This window comes from Canis lupus, chromosome 9, assembly GCF_048164855.1.
Source record: "Canis lupus baileyi chromosome 9, mCanLup2.hap1, whole genome shotgun sequence".
Taxonomy (NCBI): Eukaryota; Metazoa; Chordata; class Mammalia; order Carnivora; family Canidae; genus Canis; species Canis lupus.
Window position 1 is genome coordinate 49,777,666 of NC_132846.1, and position 20,673 is coordinate 49,798,338.

The following is a 20,673-nucleotide window of genomic DNA, read 5'->3' on the forward strand; positions in this document are numbered from 1 at the left end:
GCACTCAGGGCAGAGCCATCAGCACGCTGCCTCTGCTCTCAGCGCTTCTGGCCACACTCACCACCTATTTAAATAAATCTTAAAAAAAAAAAAAAAAAGGATGGTTAATTACCACCTAATTCATCTGTCTTAATACTCACATTTGCATTTATTTGGCTTTCTTTCTTTCTTTTTTAAAGATTATTTATTTATTTATTTATTTATTTATTTATTTATTTATTCATGAGAGACACACACACAGAGAGGCAGAGACATAAGCAGAGAGAAGCAGGCTTCCCATGGGGAACCTGATGCGGGACTTGATCCCTGGAGCCTGGGATCATGACCTGAGCGGGAGGTAGACGCTCAACAACTGAGCCACCTGGTGACCCTATATTGGGCTTTCTTAAATCAGAGTCTACCTTTTCTAGACTCTCAAGGCATCACTGCCCCAAATATTTTCATTTAATTCTGTGTTGGAAGCTGCCTACTGATCTTCCAATGACAGATCTGTGTGCGTGCACGTACATAGGTTCTCCTAAGTCCTTTGTCCCTGTTCTCAAAATTGTCCAGTGATAGAATAATAATGCTATTAATTCAGGAACAAGGTAGCAACATAACTGGCATTTTTGGGAAAACTTTTGGAATTTCAAACAGTGCCCTTTTTAGATTCCTGACACTCACCCTGCTGTGACAGAGGGTCAGCAAGAGCCTGCTCGAATGGGAGCCTGGGGAGTCAGAGAGGGAAGGCTGGCTGTTGGCATGCCCACAATTTTAGGACAGCTGCAGAGGTTTAGAGGAGCTCCTCTGAATGAGATGATGCTGGGCCACTGAGGAGAAAGGGGGAACAGATTCTGCAGCTGATGACAAGGAGCAGAGGGGACTCAGTTTACACAGTGGGTGGGTAGGAAAGAGATTATCTGTTTTAGGCACTATTATCATTACACAGAAAGGCAAGTGCTTTCACTGCCAAGAAACAGATAATGAATTGGAACACCTTCCAGGGAGTAGACAAGTTAAAACAATATATTCTGTGTTCAGTATATAAGATATTTCAAAATCAGTAGCACATTCTGGTTTATGCAGGGCATGATAGGGAAAGATTGTAGAGGATCTCATATTTGTCATTTACTCTGGCTACTTTTTAAGTCACATGACGGGCACACCTGGGTGGCTCAGAGGTTTAGTGCTGCCTTCAGCCCAGGGTCTGATCCTGGAGTCCTGGGATCGAGTCCCACATCGGGCCCTCTGCACGGAGCCTGCTTCTCCCTCTGCCTATGTCCCTGCCTCTCTCTCTCTCTCTCTGTGTCTCTCATGAATAAATAATTTTTTTAAAAAGTCACATGATAAGGGCTCTCCAGAGTGACGATGCTAAGTTTATTGAGTGCTAACTGCATGTTTGTTGATCTTCTAAATGTTCTATATCCTTACAACTTCATTCATTTTTAAAAATATTTGTTTATTTATTTATTTGAGAGAAAGAAAGTGAGAGAGAGAGAGAGAGAGTGGAGGGGGAGAAGGGAGAAGCAGACTCCACCGAGCTTGGAGCCTAATAAGGAGCTCGATTCCATGCCCTGGAGACCATGACCTGAACCAAAATCAATAGTCAGATGCCCAAACAACTGAGCCACCCAGGGGCTCCCATGATGGTTATTCTTTTTTTTTTTTATGGTTATTCTTAATATCCCCATTTTACAGATGGGGAAGTGAAGCCATAGAGAGATTCAGTAACATGTCCAAGACCACACTGCTAGTAAATGGAAGCGCTAAGATTTATTTATTTAAAAAATTTTTATTTAAGTAATCTCTACACCTAACATGGAGCTCAAACTCACCACCCTGAGACCAAGAGTTGCATGCTCCGTGGACTGAGCTGGCCAGGCGCCCCTGGAAGAGCTAAGATTTAGACGTAAGCAGTTTAGTTCCACCTCCCAGATTGGTAACCACTATCCTATACCACCGTGTGCCCTCATCAAATTGTCTTTGAAGACCTGCGAGGTGTGTGTTCTCGGTGCCTAAGAATGAGGGAAACTATGTGGAAATCCTGTATGAACGTCAGCACGACATCATTATTAATAAAACTTATGGATCTAGGTCAGTTATGTTATTCAGGGCTCAGCAGCAACTCCACAGAGGACTCAGGGTGAGTCTTATTTCTAGATGCTGTGACCCAAAGTATTCAGCAAGTGATCCTTTTATGTACTCAATATATGATTATCAAGCACTTATTCTGTACCAGACATGCCACGCACACTGACGAGGCTCTGGAGATAAACTGGGCCTAAGGTCTAGTCCTTGCCTTCAAGGAACATGTCGTGCATGGATGTCTCTCAGCTGATGGCCAATAGGTTAAAAGTATAACAGTATCCTAAAGGCTAATGATCACGTGTTGTCTACTTGCTACCTGCCCCAGATGTGTGGATATTTTCCTGTTTCCTGGAGACCTTCGGGCTAACTCAACACCTCCTCACTGGGCTGCCACACCTGAAAGTCACCCGTGTCCAGAAGTATTCACTCAGCAGTTCTGACAGTCTGAAGTTCTTCTCAGAGAAGTGACATGGAATGATAGCGAAGATGGCGGTTAAGACAGTTTTGAAAAGAACCTGCAGCATGAACCCAGCATGGTTTATATATATAGACTAAATCTATAGAAAGGTTTAGTTAGGGCTGGTTTCTAGGGAGTAGTTCATGGAGCTGGAAAGTCCAGGGACAAGCCTGTGTCAGGCAAGGTTTCATCTAGGAGCTCTAAGACCCAGCTATGGAGGGAGAGGTAGTTTTAACTCCACAGAGGGCTCAGGGATTGGGAGTGGGGAAGGGGATTCCTGGCAGGGCAACGGGAGTGGGGTAATGAGAGTGGTTGCCAGGAGAAGCAAGAATGAATGTTGGGTGGCCAAAGAAGAGTCCACCCCATCAATTAAGGAAAATGTTACAGTTCAGAGGAAGATCTCCTCAACTGATTTGATCCTCCAGAATTTCCCTGTGGGTATCCGTCCCATCGAGACTTACCTTGGACTAGAGTGAAGAAATGACAAACTTCCTTATGATCTGGCTAGGGCAGATTATGAACAAGTGTCTATGTTGGGGTGAGCCAGGACTAGTGACCTGGAAGCAGAAGGAGCAAGGTGAGAATTAAGCGTTGCATATACTGGTGAGATTCAGGTGACAGAAACCTACTCCTGCCTCCCTGGGAGCGTCTGTGACTGACTGCCTTTTCTACACAGGACAGAAGCCCCCTGGGCAAGCAGGGCAGGTAAGACATATGAGTGCAGTGGACTACCGCACAGAGCCAGAAACAAGTGCCCTTCTACAGGGGGCAGCTGTCCCCCATTATCACCACTTTCCCCCCCAAGGGGGGGCGTAAATCCAGATTGGGTGTGCATGTGACGAAACCTCTCCACATTTAAACATTGCCAATGGGGCACATTTTAAAATACATGATGTGGGCTGAAACAGAAAAACATGTCCAGGGGTCAGATGTCCCATTGTGACATCTGGTAGGAGCCATATTGTCACAGAGCCAGTGAAAGTCCCATCTCCATTTGTGCAATTTCAAATCTGTGTGCGAATCTATGCCCAAATCAACAAATACCCGGTGACAGCCCCCTGCCCCTAGGTTCAGCCCTTTGATCTACACTATCTAACTAAAATCTGAAAAACACTGTGTGGGCCTTGAAAGGAGAGGGAACATCACTGTGAGAACTGTACTTTCATTTCCTGGCGGGGGTGTGGTTAAATTCACAACTTCGGTGTGACACTAACCGTCGGAGGGTTTTACATTCGATTTCCTGTTTCCTTTTCTTAATAAAGAAAGGAAAAGCAGGCCCCCCTCCACAGCAACCTTACCCTGAGTTCCATAGGAAGACACCATGGGGGTTCCGACTTGACCACAAGCAAAAACAAAACGTAACCGGTAACCCCGGAACCTGGTAAATAGCAATATGCAGAGGGCTGTGGGTCATAGCGTTGTTCAGGATTGTTTTGATCATCTCCTGCAGCAATTTTCCACCGCATACCCAGTAGACGAGTGACCAAAGTCCTTTATTTTTGAGTTGCTGGAAACATTTCCTATGGAAGGTTTAGTAAATTATCATAGTGGTGATGATAGACATGGGAGCTAAGGGCTCTGAAAGGACATGCCTCACATGTCTCTGATCCAGCGTAAATGCTCTAAAAATTAGCCCCATTCTACAGGTAATGAAACTGAGACTTGGAGGAATTCAGGTAATTTGCCCAAGTCACTCCGTAGGTTTTTGTTGTATTCCCAAATATTTATTGGTCACCTATTTATTGGGCTAGGCACTACAAAAGGATTGAGAGATGAAAGTAGCTGAGCTCAAAATGATTCTCACTTGCTGAAAATTATCTCTGGGAAGAAGCTCCATTTGGAATATTTACCTCGAGTTTTCTTTCATTTGCTCAGACACTTAGCAACTGCTGTGTCCACAAGTCTTAGGCTGAGTGTTGAGGGGAACAATGCGAAGCTTGTAATTTGGTTGGAGAGATGGAGCCTATGCAATACAACACTTAAATAGTAACCAAGATAATGCATGTTTCAGGGTCAAAGTAAATGATCCAGATAAAACGTTCGGAGGGCGAGAGGCTGCTTTGGGCAGAACAGAGGAGGTCTTTGAGGGATGAAAAATTGCTAAGTGGAAAAAAAAAAAAAAAAAAATTGCTAAGTGGACATGCCATTGCAGGTAGGTGTGCAGGAGAAAAGGGCAAAGCACAACATAAGCAAAGAGTTAGATGGGGGAAAGAATATGATGCCGCTGCATAACTTGGTGTGTAAGGATGCGGTTTGGGCATGCAGTCACGTGGTATCGCCTCAGGTGTGAATCCAGGCTTGACACCTTTCTCCTTGTATGACGCTGGGTTGATTATTTAACTTGTAGTAAGCCTCAGTTTCCTAAGCTGTGAAGGGGGCAACATGAATGAAATGAGGTAGATAAAGCAGTGTCTGGCATATGGTGAGCCCCTATATCTTTGGTCTCTTATGATCTCTTTGTGGGGGTTCCTTGCTGGTGTTCCATCTGAATAGTGGAGAGAGATATGTGGCCAACCTGAAACCATAACGTAAGAGCCCCGAGGAGGACTGGAAACTCTACAGCCATGAACTAAATGCAGCAGGTATCAGCCCCAGAATCGGATAACACAACCAAACCACAGATGTGCTGCTCAGGTCTTTAAAGTTCTACGCCGGGGCAAGACCCACTGTAACTATGTGTGAGGGAGTCAAACCACACTTTTTTTTTTTTTTTTGTATTTTCTCATCAGACCTCACAGGAAATATACTCCTTGGTTTAGATTTGAGATAAGGTACCCCTTCACCTTGACTCTGCTTTGTGGCACTAACTCACCCACTGGGTCGCTCACTTTCTATCCTTGGTCTGTATCATCATCAGCTTATATTTAGTAGGGCACGTGGGTTTGTATTTGCCCTATGTTAGAAGTCAAACAGAAGTTAAATCTATTAAGACATGGTTTCTAGTCAGACTGAGATGATAATCTAAGAAAAGGAGGTGAGAGTCTCCAGGGGGACACAGCTGGGAGGGGGTGTTTTTTGAAAGGGTTATTTATTTTGCCATTAGTAATCCCCTACATTGCTGTTGCTCATTAATTATTTTAGGTTTCATAACTTTTGACCTAACTTCTGTGCCCAACAGAGAGGATCTATACCGAGGTGTTGACAGTGATTTCTCAGCAGCTGTTACAAATTAATAGCTTTGGCTGCCTTCCCAAGTTGAGCCATTAAAATTCTCAAGAAAATTGGCTTTAAGGAATTTCCCAAAGATCCTTGACCTAATCTAATGGGATTTCTTTCCCATTCTAAGAGCACCCATTCTTGGATCTCTTCAGAGAGGACTCCATAAGGAGTTTGGATTGACAGCAAGAGGATATGGGAGGAGGAATATAAATAGTAACCCAGTAAGTGATAGCTTAGAGCCAATTTTCAGCAAATTTATCTCATATCCAGAGAAAAAAGGATGCAAAGAAGTAACAAGCTACCACAGCAATAACAACGCCTAACATGCACTGAGCATTTGCCGTACACATACGTTATCTCATTGGTCTCTTAACAACTTTATAAGGAAGGTACTATTGTCATCCCCATTTGACAGATAAGGAAAGTAAGGCACAGAAAGTTTAAATCATTTGGAAGATAAATACTTTGCAAATAAGTGGCAGAGGTAGGATTAGAACCTAGGGAGTCTGGCTCTAGGGCCAGTGTTATTAAATAATACCAGTGTGTGTGCATGTGTGTGTGTGTTATTGGGAGGAGGTGGAGGAAAAGGACCAGGAATAGAAAGGTGTCTTCAGGGCTTTGGCTCTGGCCTTGCATGGTGCCATCCTAGTCACAGAACAGAACCCAAACCCAGAAGGACAAGCCTCACTCCCAGTCATAGCACAGAATCCAAACCTTGTCTGCACAAATATCCAAGGTATGACAAATCATAGTTTTATACTTAGTCTCTGCCACCATCTTGTTCTGTTCTTATAGGGGCAACAAGGTTCCAGACCAGTTTTAGATTTTTATATGGGATCTAGTTAGCCTAAGGGAATTACTAGAATTGTCTCGGGCCCATGTTGCTCTAGAATAGCCAGTGAGAACCTGAGGGCCCCAATAAGATGACACTTCTGGAGGCATGGACCCCAGGATCCCCAGTAAACTAGACTTTGAGGCCTTGAACCCCCCTAGTCTAATATGGAAATGTCTCAAGACTTCCCCCTGTTCACACGTCTCCACTGATTCAGAGGAAGGGCGTCCACTTTGCCTTAGATAGTTAAGAGCACAGGCTTGGAAGTCAGCCAGTCCTGGGTTTGAAAGTCACTTATTGCTGGGGCCGACTTGTGGAAGCCAACTTCTCTATGCTTCCATGTTTCATCTGACAAATGGAGATGGTAGCACGTACCTCAGAGAGTTGTTTTAAGGATTGAATAAATGAATCCATATCAGCCACATAAAGCACACTAAGAGCTCAATAAATGTGAGCAGTGGTAATTATCTACACCTTGCCTCCATTTAAGAAATAATTGTAAGTGTCTCACGTCCACAGAGTACATTATCACATCCGGTTGGGAGTGGCTTTGGTGAACAAAGCCTGTGGCCTTGCCAAGCCCTGAAGCCATGTGCTCAGGCCTCTCCAGTAGAGGAAATGGTTTCATCACCTGGCTGTCTAGGTCAGGGCCACTTTCTTCAGGGAAAGGCTCTGTGGCCTTGCCTGCTGGACATGCTTGGTTACGTCTGGCACCCTCACCTGGCTCTGCCCGCCACCACCCCCTCCACCCCTTGTGTGAAGGAGCACGGAGAGGCACATGCCTGCCTGCCTGATAGAATGCTCTTTCCTGAAAGGCTATGAGTGTGGCTTCCTTCTTGCTTCTGGGGCGAGTGAGGATCCCACGGAAGCTAGTGCACCTTTTAGTGACCTGGCTGGCTGACCAGGACTGTCACCTTCACCTAGGAAATGCCTGTTTTTCCGTGAGTGCAGAGTCCAGAGTGAGGGTAGTTTCTAGACTTGGTAGAAAGGCCCCTTCCAAGTTGACTTGGGCACCTCAGAAGTCAAGTGTAGAAATGTCAGGGTAGAGGCTGGCGGCTACATGTGCGCTCTGCTCTCCATGACATGCCTAGCCCCTCTAGGAACGGCACTACCACAGAGTGGTTAAGCACATAGGTTCCAGAACCAGACTACCTGCTGTGGAATCATGGGACTGCTCCTTATTAGCTGAGTGACCTTTGGTGATTTCTTTAACCTCTCTGTGCCTCTGTTTGTCATCTATAAAAGAAGATGATAATAATAGTGTTCACCTACTCACCTCTTTAGATTGTTTTGAAGCTACAATGAGTTTTCATAAAAATGCTTAGAACAGTGCCTGGCATGTAGTAGCATAAGTATTAGCTGTTATTTCCCACGTGCTAAAGATTTTAGTTCTAGGTAAAGGCTCAGGTAAATAAGGAGGCAAATCCAGAGTTCTAGACCAAATCCAGAGTATTTGACCTCGACGTCTGTTCTCTTTGAATGTTATCACCTTGTATGAGAAGAATCCCTCTGGATGCTTTAGGAAAGTCCAGATTTCAACTTTGGGCGCATGAGCTCCCCAAAGTAGAACCCAATTGTCAGGCTTGGGATTTTTGTTTTACGTCTGCGAGTTACAATGTCCATGGGCAGTAGGTATTCATGGTAATCTAGCCCAAATGGACACCGTCAACCATCCACTGGTACTGGATCCCAGGACCTTTGACCTAAATCTGAATGACGTTAGTAATACAGGAATAGATGAAATGCCAACCACACCTGGCTGGTCCATAAAAAGGAAATACTTCCCACACCTTGCTTTAGCACACTGAGGGCCCCCAGGTGAAGGCATCCCCAGTGCAAGCCGCTGGCTCTAATGCCTGGGTGTGTCTGCAGGAACCACCCCACACAAACCGGAGTGAACCTGTTGCCCTTTCCCTTCCATGCTGCCAAGTCAAATAGAACACAGGGAGCACAAATAGAATCATCACAATAAACCGGTTGTTGGAGTCAGACACAGGAGAACCCACTCCCTGGCACTGCACCCCCTCCCTTCACGGGTCCAGACAGGATGGGTGCTAGGAGGGCTGAAGAAGGTGTGGCCTGTGGGCATTCCTGCCCGGCAAGGAACCCTCTGGCTCCTCTGGACTCACTGCCACCCACATGGAACTCCACTGGAGCTGCTTGCCAAGGCCAGGAGGGAGGAGGGTCTCCCCTTCCTTCCAGCCCTGGATCGCTGGGAAATGCCCTTCCCACCCACTCAACTTGACTAATGCCGCTTGTCAAGGAGGGAACTCTTTAGACACATTAAAATCCTAAAGGCATCCGAGGTTTGGAGGAATTCGTGCTGGACGTGCTTCTCCGCAGGGTCGGCCGTGGGGGAGGAGAGAGGGAAGGAGGCGGGGCCAGGCCCGAGCGACAGCTTCAGTTGACTCCGGCCGGGCTCTCCAGGTAGTGCCTCCCTAGCCTGCGGCAGGTCAGAGTCTCCCAGAACTCGCCCAAACTTTTCTGCTGCCTGTGCTCTGGGGCATGTCTCTCTTTGTCTCTTGGATCTTGAACCAATGAGGAAATATAGGTTAATCCCAGGAGGCTGGGATGGATCCATGTTCTTACTTTGTGGTGTCAGCACCTTCCCATGAAGTTCTAGTAGATCTCACAAAAGAGCTTCAATCTCCCCTCTGCCTTTTCTTTTTAATAAATTTGGGAAGGAAGGGCTAGAGTCTATCTCCCTGTAGAAAAGTAAACTTGCAAAGTGGTCCAAGTACAGGTTTTCCATGTATTCCACTTCATTGCGGGGTGCAGGAAGAGCAAAAGCTCTGCAAATTGACACCTGGGTTGGAAATCTGGCTCTGTGCTACATCCTTGGGCAAGTTATTTCACTGCTTGAGCCTCAGTTTCTTTGGGTGTCAAAATGGATACAAAAAGACCTAGTGCACAGGGACATAGGGAGCATAAAATGAGATAACATATACGAGGACACTCTGTACCCATCAAAGGACTAGAGAAGTCTTGCCTCAGTTTTTCCCTTTCCCTACATTCTCTGTCAGTGGTTTGCTGGGACCCTTGATGAGCCAGAGGGATTGGAAGAGAGGCCTAGAGAGAGGGAGAGAGAATCTCACAATTAACAAAGCTGTCTTATTCTAACTTAACTTTGAGTTTGAGGTAGGGAAGATAACAATGACTGCTCTTCCATCTTCTTCTAGATGGTAAGATAGGTTATTTATGTGCCCGGGGGTAAAGCATATCAATGCTTCCTTTCCCATCTGAAAGAAAACACAAGCCACTTCATTCCCATGCCCTGATTCCATCTAATCTACCCTCAAGTCAGGCCTTCCCATTGCCTTGAACTTGAGGTTTCACTCTCTTCCATCTGTCTTAGGCTCTCGGTGGAGTATTGGGGGTGGGGAGAGGGTAACTGATGCTCCCAAAGGGATTTAGATTGAGCATCAGTTGGCAGAAAAAAGTAGAAATTATCGGACTTCCCTGAAAATGTCAGAATTAGTAGGTTGCTGCCTTGCCCATAGTCCTGTAATAAGCAAAATCTGCATAAAGCTTGGATATGTGGAATCTCAACTACTGTCTGGGGATTTTTTTTTTTCTTTTTTTAGGTGCAGATGATGACTTTTAGTTCAGCTCACTGTGCTCTTTCTTCTTCCTGTGTTTGGCCTACATTTACAAAAGGCTGCCGTCCTCTGTTTAGTAAGGACTAGACAGGAAAAACATTATGGTGGAGATGGGTGGATGGGGCAAGGATTTGGGGAGTGCTGATCAATTGGGTAGAAACCTGGGGAGTGGCGACAGAGTGGGAAGGGAATTAAGGGAGAGCTGTTTAGAGAAGGTGTTGGGGGAAGTGAGTAATAGGTAGGTCAGAGGATGGAGCAAAGGAATATTGAAAGAGAACGGATATGCTCTGTGGGCAGGTGGTAAAATATCTGAATGGGAGCCCAGGGAGGGCTAGGAAGGAGTAATAGGGAGGGAACCCTAAGGTGCTGATTTGTCAGAGATGGAAAATGGGATTGAATAGGCACTAGTGGAGGAATGGAGGGATCCCAGATCAACCCCCGATGCCATTCATTTTAATGAATCCTTCTTTATGCTTCTGCCATTGGAAACAGATGGATGCCATGTGCTTATCTCAATGGCTTTATTATTTTTTCTAAAGCATTTCACTTTATTTTTACTTTTCTGTGAATACTACTGCTTTATTTATTTTTTTAAAGTAATCTCTACACTCAACATGAGGCTCAAATTTACCACCCTGAGATCAAGAGTGGCATGCTCTTGGGGCACCTGGTTGGCTCAGTTAAGCATCTGCCTTTGGTTCAGGTCATGATCCTGGGGTCCTGGGATCAAGTGCCTGGGATGGAGCACTTTGGGATCCAGCTGTGCCTGGGGTTCCCTGCTCATTGGGGGAGTCTGCTTCTTTCTCTTCCTCTGCTCCTGCACTCTGTCTCTCAGTCTCTTACATAACTAAAATCTTAAAAACAAAAACAAAAACAAAAAAACAAGACCAAAACCAAAAACCAAAACAACAACCAAAAAAAAAAAAAAATAACAAAAAAACCCCAGAGTGGTGTGCTTTTCCGACTGAGCCAGCCAGGCTCCCCTCTGATGGCTTATTTTTAATTCAAGCAAATAATAGTTCTGCTTTCCCTTAAAAATAAGACACAATGTAAATTTGGCAAGGCTGGAAGATTGTGATATTTGGAGAAAATTCAGAGTCTCAGACTCTTCAGCTGTGCCTTATCATTCAAATGTTACATTCTGTTCAGGGCAGTTGCCTTTGCAGTCATCTCAACCCCTCAGTCTTCTTACTGGATCTGGTTTTGTTTGCATTTGTCGGTGCAACCTTTCTATAACTGTTTCCAGGATTTCGTGGGGGGGGGGGGGGGGGGGAGAAGGAGGCTGGCCCCCTGAAGATTTCTCACACTACAAAGCAATACAAAAATCAAAGCTTCGCTTCCTAGTGAGTTGGGTTCTTCAGGTTTTCCCACTTTTCAGTATCCAGTCCTCAGGGATTTCTAAATTGTCTCTCTCTTCGGGAGGCCCGCCCTGGACTGGGGTTATTAGGCACCCTTCCCTCAAGTCTCCAACAAAAACTCTAAGGCGTGAAAGTGTAACTGAGAGTATAAGAGATGTCCAAACTTCTGATTCCCTTGGATTCGGGAGTTTACTCCAAGAGTGGGAAAGTTTTCCACGCTGGGTTTTGCTCCTGTGTCGCGGGCCAGGCAGTTTGGGCAGTGGTTGACCTGTGGGCCGCTGCTGTCTGGAGGAGACGGCGGTCTGGGAGGTCACCCTGACAATTACCGCCGACGAAGCGTGGAGGGAGTGGTCTAGGTTTGGCCCTCAGTCCGGAGTCCCAGGCAGCACACAGATCTTGGCTCAGGACCCGGGGCTGAGGCGTGCTGGGACAGCCGAGGGGGTGTCCTGGCTTTCCAGGGGCTGGGGAACCCTCTCTGGCCCGGGGGCGGAAGATGCTGTTCCAGGATCGGTCCTGGCTCCACTGCCGTCTCAGCGCTTTCTAATTCCAGCTCCAAACAACAACAGCCGCCGCAGCTGCAGCCATAGCAACAGGCCCCGCCCACCCGGCCTCGCTCGCGGCCGGCGGCACGTGACGGCGACGTCTGCGTCGCTCCCTCCGCCCCTGGCGCGGCGGGAGGGCGGGGGAGCGCCGGGGGGCATGACGTTTACTCAGTCGTCTCCATGGATATAATGCATAGACGTCAGCGTCGCCCGGTGTTTAGTGTGTAACGTTCCTCCGTCTCCATGGGAACGTCAGGCGGCCAAACACCAGGCCCCAGCAACAGGCTTCTGATTGGCCCGAGGCTTCCAGAGGCGGAGCTTCGCCGCCCGCGCCCGCTCGGCTGTGTTGCTGTTTTGGTTGTTTGTCTCCTATTTGTTTATTTCTCAAACAGATCCTGGAGGTTGAGGTCTGGATCCGTCGCCAGGGATAGGATCCAGGACAAAACGTGTTCAACGTGCAGCCTGCACCTACCGATTTACAGCCTCAGGATGACACAGGTCCTGTGTGACCCAGGTCCATGGTGGGAATCACGGCCCTGGGGCCTGGCGGCTGTCGCAGCCCAGTATTTGGTGTTATACCCCCGACCCTACCCCACTTCACGTCTCGAAAATGCACTTCCCCTCTCAGCCTCATCCCAGGAACTGTGTGCTGCCTTCACAGCTACACTTGTTTACCCCCGAGCAGTCGGGGCCTTTCCTACCTGATGCCAGGATTCAGGGCTACCCCTTGCAGGATTTGGCTACATTTTTCCGTCTGGCCCTAATTCTGCTGAATGACATCATTTATCCGTATTCCTACCCAGAGATGCCCAGATTGCTTGTACCTTGAGCAAATACCAAAGAATCCCAAAGGACAAGGGTTGGTACTTCTATTCATGGACTCATTGAATCTTAGGCTCTTCTCTTTGCCTATTTTAATTCAAAACGAGGGGGGCCACGACTTCTCTGAAAGAAATAGAAATAAGTTGAAGACAGGGGTGGATGGGGGGGGTGCGGATTCTGATCTGGAAATCCCAGATTTCTTGATATATAATAGTGGTATACTGATGGAGTTAAACATTCTGAGGTACAGATAATGTCTCCAGAAACAGTTTTAACCTTACCCTGGGCTCCCACCAGTGAAACCGAGTTAACATCTGGCAAGAGATAGGGATCTAGCCTCAGGGGTTTCAGTCAAGTTGTGCTTGAAAGAATGCCTTAAAATCTTTAGTTATGGTGTCAAATATAATAAATCTTCACCAGCTCATGCACATACAAGTCTGAAATGTTTCATAAAAGGTTTAGATGACCTGATAATATGTTTTCAAAACCCAGAGAGAGAGAGAGGGGGACTGATGCAAACCTCAAGTTAAAAACAAGAAAGCAAAATTACTTTCATAGATTGGAATTGATAAGAAGGGCATCTGTTCTCTCTGCTGTAATCTTAGCCCATTACCTCTTTTCCCCTTTATCTGCTCTGGTGAATATCCTTGCTAGCTGTCCTCCCCACCACTCCTTGGCCGGCTTATAGCCTACAATTTCCTTCGGAGATGTGAATGAAATTGGGAGCCTGCTTAATGCAAATAGGACCAAAGGGCACAGCTCTTTATCGTAATGAACTTCATTCTGATTAAGTCACAGAGACTGCAAGTGCTTACTATTTACCCAGTAAATACATTACATTGCTAGGCAAGTCTCCCTCTTGTCCTGACACTGCCAAGGGATATTTGAAAGTCTGATATAAGATCATCTTTAGACCATCAAACATCCCTTTCAAATTCTAACATCTCTCTTTACGTTTCCAGGAATCCAGAATGTCTTGGTCTCTGAGAGCCAACCTATCTGGGTTGTACAGAAAGAGTAATCATGAGGCAATATTTACAGTATTCACCGAAGATGACCCGAAAAGCTAGGAGAGGTGACTGAGGGGATTTCTCAGTGTGGCTGAGGAAGAGGGGAGTGTGATGGAAGATAACAGAATCTCTAAGCGCCTAGATTTGACGCTAGCACACGAACTGGATTTTATGATTCTGTCCAAGGACATCAGTTGTAATCTCAAAGCTTCCATGTCCTTCTCCATCCCCCGCCCAGACTTAGTTCTTCCCTTTTGTTCTTTTGACCATCACCCAAACATGGTTGTGGGCCATGGTGTGTGGCCTAGGGAGTTTTAAATCCAGGAAATACCAAATGGATTATAGTTTTGATGGTATTGAAAACAGCCGTTTGTTTCCTATGTGCTTGCATGCACACACACAGGCGTAGACCCTTCCTGCCCTGGGGTTTGTCCGAGCCGCTCCATGTAGCTGACTAAATTCAACCTAAGGACCGTGCTGTCCTGCTCTGCTGCTGATTTTCTCAAACCACAAGATGATTAATCTCCCCAGCTTATTTCCTCATCTATAAAATGGGATCTGCAGAACTCTCTGACCCTCCATGTTTGTGTAGACCTAAGAGGATTACAATGATACAGTGATTATTAGTTGGTACTGTGGAAATACCAAATGGTGTATAAATGCTCAGTTATTATTAATAGGCACAATTTCCCCCAACATCTCCTCATTTTAGCTGGAGCCTCCACCTACCAGGTTTCCACAGCAGAAAGGCCTTGTCTCGGGCCAGGAGGACCAGTGAGCATGGCCTACCTGGCCTTCTAACACCAAAGTGCACATTGTCCGTCTTGCCCATCCCAGCCACAACTGAATGCAGCTCTTCAACCACCACTCCTCAAGTATGGCTTTTCTTTAGTCATAAAAACAAAGGTACTGCTACCTGCCCTGCTTATCTTTCAGCACTGTTAGGAGGGATATATTAAGAAATGTTCATGAAAGGGCTTTGAAAATCATAAAGCAGAAGGCATTTACGTCTTAAAATGTTTTACTAGGCAAGGTGACCTATAAATGGAGCAGTGTCAAGGTGGACTTGGGTATAATTCAGGAGCAGGCCCACCTGTGAGATCTGATATGTCCCATGTCAAGGCATGCTCCCTCACTGTCCCTAAGATTTCATTGTCAATGGAATGTGCCTTTGGAGTTAGCATTTACTACTCTCTTCAGGTCCCAGCTTTAAAATACAAATTTTCTGGGGCGTCCGGGTGGCTCAGTTGGTTAGGCATCTGCCTTTGGTTCAAGCCCTGATCTTGGAGTCCTAGGATCCAGCCCCCGCATGGGGCTCCCTGCTCACTGGGGAGTCTGCTTCTCTCTCTCTCTCTCTGTCACTCAAATACATACATCCTTTAAAAAGTACAAATTTTCTGACAAGTAGTAAACTAAAATTTAACCTAAATTAGGTTATCAGACACGTTCCTCCCTGACAGGTGAGACAGCACCACAGAAGGACACTGGGCTCTTAGGTTGGTCTGAAAAACAGGATCCTGGGAGTCTAGAGAACGTGATTCATTTTACTCAAAGTCAGCCCTCATAGTTGTGCCAGTTGGTGACAGAGGATAGTCAGAGCCCACCCAGCAGATCTGGAGCTCTATTCATACATGAAAAGGGGAGATTCTTTGCCCCATCCTCTCCCAAAGCCTCTGAGGACACTATTGTACAGTAATCCAGGGGTTCCCACACTACTGGATTTTAGGGGCCAGCAGAGTTTTCTAAAGTTGGTAAACTGACATCGGTTGCCAGCTTTTAATTTTACCAATTACCATTTATTATCACCATCATTTTATAAATAATAGGACATTTTCACACTTTTAAAAAAGTCAAAAAGACAGAAACTAAGACTAAAAGACTGGCCTTTTATTTATTTTTTTTAAAGATTTTATTTATTTATTCATGAGAGACACACAGGGAGAGGCAGAGACACAGGCAGAGGGAGAAGCAGGCTCCTTGCAGGGAGCCCGACATGGGACCTGATCCCAGATCCCGGGATCACGCCCTTAGCCAAAGGCAGATGCTCAACGGCTGAGCCATTCAGGCATCCCGGGACTGTCCTTTTAAATGGAATATATGTAGCTCTATGAAAAGTCCCTGCTTTGTCCTTTTTCCTCTAACTGTTCTATTCCCTCTTGGTCTCCATGGGGTGATGGTGACAGTGGTGAAGAGCAGACAGAGAAATCAAGAGGTAAAAATCTAATTCAAGGATTGTTTAATTTTCCTAATCAAACTGACCACTTCTGCATTGTGCACCTTTGGATCACCAGTTTCTTTGGTAACATAATCTCACCAGGAAGGGTAAGAATATTATACAATTGTGAGAATATCATACTTTGAGTACTTCCCTTGGAATTATTTCCACTCTGGGTTGTGTCAGTCTGTTTCTGGTTGGTTGGGTCCTTGCTTCCAGTGAGCCCCACCCACCCAAACACTTCTAGGATTACCTGGGGAGGTGGGATTGTGACCGCCCTATGCCTCATTTAGCCAGATCAGATGGGGCTGAATGGTGGAAATTGGCACGGTTCCCAGAGGAGGAAACAAGCTTGCTTTCCAACTGGTGTCCCAGGCAGGTGCAGGAGACACTAGCAGAGCCAGTTTAACCAGCATCTTGGGCAAGGTTTGGCCCATACTTTTTTCCTCTTTGCAGTTTCCTCTGGCAGAAGTGGAAACACTGCTTGGCAGGTAAGCTCACTTGGTTAGAAGTGGAAACACTCCATACTCTACATGTTTTGTGGTTGTATATAAGCCCAATGCAACCAGCATTATATAATTATATATATATATTTATATGATTTATATATATATTTATATTTTATATATATTATATAGAAATATATGGTATTATATAGAAATATATAGTATTACATATATAAATATATATATAGTATTATGTATTATATATATTTTTCCTCCTAAAGGTAAATAGAAATTGAGGCTATAGTTGAATTCAAATCAGTTTAAGAATAATTAAGTCCCATGAGACTGTTTCTCTCTCATCAGTTACTCCCTGCTAGATACCTAGGAAAATAAATTCACTTATTCAGGTCAGCAGGGCACTATCTACCTACTATACTGGGGAGAAAACAGCCCAATTATCCATTGTGGATTAGTGAATTTTAAGATCATTATTTTTAAGAATGTATTGAAACTACTCAGCCAAAATGGCATATTAATATATCTGTATCATTGAATTTGGGTGAATATTAAATAACATAACAATATCTGTAAAATGCTCAGCATAATCCCTGAACAAACACTCAATATAAATTAGCTATTGTTCTTTCTATTCATTCTGGAAGAATTTTTCAAGCAGCTAGTACATGGCCAGACACTACATTAGGGGCTAGCAAGTCCATCATGAGTGAGCTAGGCAAGATTTCTCCCTTCCTGGAGCGGACACAGAACCAAACAAACTCAATCAACAGTTAACAGCTACTTGTGTTAGGTCTTCTGTAGGTGTTTGGGGGTTCACCAAAGAACAAGACAAAGATCCCAACCCTTGTGTGACTTATCTTTTAGATATTAGCCCAACTGTTTTCTAAATGATTATTATTAGAAATGGTGTGAAGTGCTACAAATGCAAAGCCTGGGTGCTCAGGGAAGTCTTGTTGTGAGGACCTGATATTTCAAGTTTGACATCTGGAGAGAGGAGGAGAGTGCAGGAGGTGGGGGCAGAGAACATATGATTTAACGCTAGTAACTCACATTTAATTCTTGCTTTCCAGGTTACAATGCCTTTTCACAAATGTGAAAAAGCCCTAGAGGCCAGGGCTGCCAAAGATGGGAGATGGTCTGCATCAGAGGTTTGGCACGGGACTGAGTTCAGTCTCAGCTCTAGAATACACAGCAGCAGCTGCCTACTTGGCTTTTTCCCAGGAAATCACTGACAGTTGACAGTTGCTGCCTCCGTTTCCCTTGCTCTCTGTTGCCTGGAACAGTTAGTATCACTACGACAAGAATGACCTTTGAGAGCTGAACTCAGCTTCTTTTACTTGTTATAATGAAAGTCACCTTCGCGCCCCCAAGAATGTGCCAGGGTACATTCGCTGCTGGATTTAAATAATCAAGTGCAGTCCCTGAGGGGTGAGCTATCTTCTTTCCCCAAAACATACATAATCCTTTAGTCTACTTTTCTCTTTACTACTGAATTTTCTCTCCTTTAGGTTTTAATGCTCCTCTTATTTCATTCCCATTAGCAGGTTTCACAGCCTGGTTCATATTCCAGCTATGAAATAGTTCACATAGTTCTGGGTAGACATAATATTTACGGGAACTGAAGATGGGTGGATTCTGATAATGGCTTGTGGAATAGTCTTCAGTGCAGTCAAAATAACAAAGAATTCAAGGAACTAATGCTTTGAGACTTTAGGCCCTCATAAACTTCCCAAATGTTCCTCTTAAACCCTGTGTGAATATCAGCAGAATACAGCAGAGTGTTGCCCTGGGTGAGAAAGCGTGGTTTGTTCAGTGTTCTGCTGTTTTACAGCACAAATTCTAAGCTGAATTCTGTTTATTGTCAATAGCTCTCTAACAAAGGGCAAAATGGAATGTGCCTGTTTTCAAATTCCTTTGTGAAAGGGTCCTGGAAGACCTCAGAGCCTGGTTTAGGGCTCTTTACGTCACTGCTTTTCAGGGCTTTCTATTAAGACTCTAAGCTGTTGAGAAAGATCTTACCAACCACCAATTTTAGCATGGAGCCATTTATAAGAAGGATCCATATGGGTCGTTATTGCATAAAAATAAAATAGAACTGTCCAGGCCCGGTTTGAAGTCTAGTGACAGCTAGGGACAAAAGTAAATTGGGAATAGCTGGGACATTTCCGAATTTGGTAGCACTGACCCAAAATTTGAAGGAGAGATGGTTTGGTGGCAACTCAGAGAGTAAAGCTTGAGGTACACACTGCAAGGACAGAGGGTTGCTGGGTTCAGAGGTTTGGGAGAACTGAGAGTTACATTTCCCAGTACTTAACTCTACATTGGGAAGCATTTCCTCTGCCTAGAATGCTCTGTTCTTGTCCTTCCTGGCTGGTTCCTTCTCATCATTTATTTCTCATGACAAAAGTCACCTCCTTGCATCTAATCTGAGATATCACAACATATCCCTCCATTTTAATACCCTGCCCGGCACTCACTTTCATCTGACATTTTTGTTTGTTTACTTGTTTATAACATTAGTAGACTGTGAGCTTCACTTATTTATAGGCAGTTTGTTAATTTACTATGGATTCCAGTGACTGGCACATAGTAGATGGTCAGTAAAGGTATGGGATGAAGAATAAGGAATAGGATAATTGTGCCTGTACAATTTGAGTCATGAAAAAATTAACTTTGTAGAGGTCTTACCTAGTACCTGCAGGTAACCATTTGTTTTTTTCTGGCTCTTATGCAAGATAATAATAATTTGAGTCACATGAAATCCCTTTCTTCCCCGGAGGGGATTCTGAAGCCAACGGAAAAATAGAAAGTAGGATAGAGATATCTGATAAGACTATAACTAAATTAATCTCAAGCCAGATGTGTGATATAAACACCACAGGGCTGCTCTTATCTGAACATATAATCTAAAATCACTTCATTTGGAACTCTTCGGTTTTCTCCATTATTTTTTAATGTACTTCTCTGGTCATTTTACCACACGGGCCAGAAATGGGTAAGGAGTGTCGAAATACTCACTGTGGCTTGGAGCTGATGTTTGGTGAGCCTGCTGATCTTGCAGACCAAGAAGCAGAGTGCTATTTGAAGAACACCAGGTTTTCTCCATCTCCCCGGCCTATTTCACAACCCCTTGCTTCACTCTTTTCCAAGTTCCAAGCTCAGACAGACACCAGCTGGATGAAGACCTGGTTCAAAAAACTTGACTTGGATGGCAAAGTAATAGTAGCAAACGAACCTCCAAATGGACCCCAAAGTCCCTCCTACTGTGAGGTGTCCCACTCATGGCAAACAGAGACCAGGGGACAACACAGATTCTTCACCCACACCCCCTGGACAGCTTACCCACAATTTATTCCAAACCACCTAATTTTTTTTAAATTGTATTTATTTATTCATGAGAGACACAGAGAGAGAGAGGCAGAGACAGCAGAGGGAGAAGCAGGCTCCATGCAGGGAGCCTGACGCGGGACTTGATCCTGGGACCAGGATCATGACCTGGGCAAAAGGCAGGCACTAAACTGCTGAGCCACCCGGGGATCCCTCCAAACCACCTGATTAATCTGGAAGAAGGGATAAAATGATTCTGCAACAAAATGATGCAAATGAAGAATCCTGTGGGTTCCGATCCCATCCACTGGGCCAAGTAATCTGAATGGGGTAGGAGCACGTGATGCCCTGACGTAACCTTGCAGATCAGCTCCAGCCTAGATAGGGCTGATGTAGGTAAGTCCTGCATCCAGGCCTCAGGTGAGCCTGTGGTATGCGATACTCCAGTCCTGTCCAGTGCAAGTCTAATAATACCCAACAAATACTGACCTGGCCCTAGCTACATGTCCGATCATGGCTGGATTGCCCAAGAAGCCAGGGAAGCACATGCTGGGGCCAGGACAGGGGCAGGGATGGGGGTAATGGCATTCAATAAAAAACTGGGAAAACTATAGCCCTCATTCTATTTATTGAGGGCTTGTTATTGTGCAAGACATGGTTCCTGGGGGAGCCAGAGACTTTTCCCTCCCTCACAAATTCGCATTCTGGCCTTATTTCAGCATACTTATAAAGCTTTATTTTTTCCATAAAATTTTATTTTGCAATTTAATATTGTTTTTATTTTGAACCACTTGGGAGGGTACCATAACCATTTTAGTATT

At 45.1% G+C, this 20,673-nt stretch overlaps 2 long non-coding RNA genes across 2 annotated transcripts; one reads left to right on the top strand and one right to left on the bottom strand.

The window, feature by feature from the left end:
* Positions 1 to 868: 868 nt before the first annotated feature.
* LOC140640255 (uncharacterized) lies at positions 869 to 20,666 on the bottom strand. Its single transcript, XR_012036907.1, has 3 exons — positions 19,544 to 20,666; positions 2,986 to 3,081; positions 869 to 2,519 (listed from the first exon to the last, which is right to left on the bottom strand). It is a non-coding gene; the product is annotated as an uncharacterized lncRNA (long non-coding RNA).
* Positions 13,092 to 20,673, top strand: LOC140640254 (uncharacterized). The gene is made up of 3 exons (XR_012036906.1): positions 13,092 to 13,911; positions 14,559 to 16,552; positions 17,596 to 20,673. It is a non-coding gene; the product is annotated as an uncharacterized lncRNA (long non-coding RNA).